This window comes from Gavialis gangeticus, unplaced genomic scaffold (assembly GCF_001723915.1).
Source record: "Gavialis gangeticus isolate Ggan-Ray unplaced genomic scaffold, GavGan_comp1, whole genome shotgun sequence".
Lineage (NCBI taxonomy): Eukaryota > Metazoa > Chordata > Crocodylia > Gavialidae > Gavialis > Gavialis gangeticus.
In genome coordinates, this window is record NW_017728996.1 from 52,047,682 (window position 1) to 52,050,624 (window position 2,943).

Consider the following 2,943-nt stretch of genomic DNA (forward strand, 5'->3'; position numbering starts at 1 on the left):
TTGGGGGGGGGGGGAGGAGAGGGGGACAGGAAGAGAAGTAGTAGTTTAAATAGGAATTAGAGTAAACCAACATACTCAACTCTGTGAGGTCACACTTCAGAAGTTGTACAGAGGACTCACCAATTTAAAAGGTTCACACAATACTTTCCATTACAGAGGCTGCACTACCACAATATCACTCGGGTTCTATTTTCATCCATATTTCTGTTATTGCAACATATAATAACTGGTTTAGGGCACCTTATACAAGTTTGATACTCTTTTAAAGCCAAAATATAAGGTAGCGGGTAATGTCTTATGGACTACAACCCATTACCTTAAAGAGGAAAACAGTGCTTTAAATATAAGCTTCTCCTTGCACAGTAGTAAACTAACAAAACAAGAAGAAAAAAAAGACCCATATTTGAGAAACAGGGAATTAAACTAACTAGACACCTAGTATAAAGAAAAAGCATGCAAGGCAAATATCATAAATGGTTAAGACTGAACCAGATAATTCAATTTTTTAAAGTGCTAACAGCATATGGAGAGAATATTTTAAAAATGTGTTGTTTACTGTGGTCTTTAACAAATCTACAAAATTTGGAGAAAAACACAGAAAGCTAACTGATGAAGCTAAATCCAAAATTTACAGATAGACATGCTGGAGGTAGAGATGCGTAATAATCTGCCTACAGTCATAAAGGAAGTCTTTGGAAGAGCTGAGAATAGAAATCAGCCTCCTGACTATCAACCCCGTGACTTGGCCACAAGACCATCCCTCTTCAGGAAGTAGTTTTTGAAAGTACATCAGTACTCTTAATCATAACATTATCAGTGGTAGTGAGAGATACTGGGGAAAAACTGATTTATTTTTGTCTTTGCAATCTGGACTGTATTACCATCATGACCACGCTAAACTCTTGTTCAAAGAGCATTATTAATTTAATTTTGGTCTTCATACAGGTTCTAGGTGCCTATTATATTCCATGAGTTGGTTCCAGAGCAAGAGAACATCCTTCCAAGCTTGTTAAGGAGTTACCAAATTAGGAACATGGTTACTCCCACATCCTTTAGAATAAGGATCATTAAAATAACTAATAATATTTTAGTAATGCATTAATGAAAAACTATATACCATATGTGGGCAGAATGCTGAAGGGCTTCAGTGACGCTCTGGATACAAGAAACTAAATAAAGCCTTCCACAACTTTATCACATGAACAGCCCTCAATATCCCATTTTGTTTAAAAGTCTCTTCTGGCAAGACATTGCTTAGGATCTAAAATAAGATTTAAACAGGCCAGGAACACAGCCATGGACTTACAATTTGCTCCAAAGAGTGAGTGGGTTGGAGGTGTTACGTTTGTTGGAGAATGCCAGTAACCCATCCCGATGAAGAAGCTTGATAAACAAAAAAGTACAGAACTCCAATACAACAAAAATTGGGAAGTTAAATAGAAAAAATCTGTGGATCACACTGACTTACTTTGAAAGAAAGGTTGTTCACTGAAATATTGAAAAGGCCTAAAAAAAGACTGCATTTAGAAGTGTTCATCATTCTCCTCAGTTCAACAGTGGCATTTGGTCACAAGAACTGCTTTGGGCATTATGACTTTGATCTTTGAAGAACAGCATCCACTAAAATTGAATTGATGACGTAGGTATCAAGCAACACAGTTGACCCCAATCTTTTTAGCTATAATTGTATAGTATTGTACAATAAGAAACTGTCCTAGAGTGTCTGTAAGAGAGAACAGTCCTCCTAAGTACCATTTCCTGCAAATTACTGAGAACCTTTGATTCTCAGTGAAATAAGCAAGCATTAATCATCACCTCAAACTGTCATGGCATACAAAAGGGAAACATGGTTCAGTAATTAGGAGGGGGATTCAGGAAATATGGATTCTAGCCCCAGTTTTCAGATTTGATTCTTGACCTGGGGCAAATTTTTCACTTCTTTGAGCTAAATTATCCATTTGGTGCCAAAATACACAACTAACAAAAAAGATACCAATTGCTTCTTGATTTCTAAGGCAGTATTTGTTAACTAACATGCTATGACTTTCATTCACATGAGATTTTTTTTTTTAATTCATTTCATCTCTGCTCTTTACCCTTTCAGATCAAATAGTCTTCATCAGTGTCTTGAACTACACCATACAAATACATTAGTTATACTAAGTCTTAAGACTGACACAATCTTACTCTTTGATAATAAGATTTTACTTCAAGTAAGGGGTTACTGAAAAGGGTTTGACATACTGCTCGGAGTGCAAACCATGGCAGAAACCATCCTACTTTATTATCCTAAGGGACTATGTAACGCAGTGATCGCACCCTTCCCTGCTCTTTATACCTTGATGTGGTCTGTTCCACGAGCAATGACTGCCAAAGAATACCAAGCCTTCTACAGATACCTCTAGCTTCCAACCTTAAACACCCCCCAAGTGGGGTGCAGAGCTTGGCTCCTGCCTGTGTGCTCTGTGGAGCCCAGGGGCAGTGTTGCAGGGGCCTCGGTGGTTGCAGGAAGTGCCAAGGGTTGATGGAGGCCCTCCTGCCCCGCCTCTAGACACAGGACAGGAGGGTCTGTGTCTAGCAGGGTGGATTTATGCACCTCCTTTCACAGCATCTGATGAAGCGAGCTTCAGCTTGTGGAAGCTTGTGTTGCCTACGTACCTACCTACTCTGGGGAGTCTAACGTGCCCATCAACCCTGCCTCCCACTAGACTTCAGACTCGCTCGGGGAATGACCTCTGCTCAGAGCTACAATACTCAGCCAAAGGTTCCGGCCCAGCTTCGGTCACGTCACTGTGTTGCTAAATTACCGTAATTTGGTGCAGGCGACCGCACGAGTTACCGTATTTCGATGCAGGCAACCACACACTTCACTGCCAGCCCCCGGGAAGGGGGATCCGCGCGAAACAGGGCTCGGAGGAAGCGCCAAGGGTCGCTAGTGCCCTC

At 40.6% G+C, this 2,943-nt stretch overlaps 1 protein-coding gene across 2 annotated transcripts in view; it reads right to left on the reverse strand.

The window, feature by feature from the left end:
- Positions 1-2,911, reverse strand: part of SENP8 (SUMO/sentrin peptidase family member, NEDD8 specific) — a 15,349-nt gene extending 12,438 nt beyond the window's left edge. Inside the window, exon 1 of one of the 2 annotated variants that reach the window (XM_019504514.1) lies at positions 2,840-2,911. The gene's annotated coding sequence lies outside the window, so the exon portion shown is untranslated. Of the gene's footprint in view, positions 1-2,807 lie in introns of both variants that reach the window. The other variant, XM_019504513.1, reaches the window with a different exon arrangement.
- Positions 2,912-2,943: the final 32 nt, after the last annotated feature.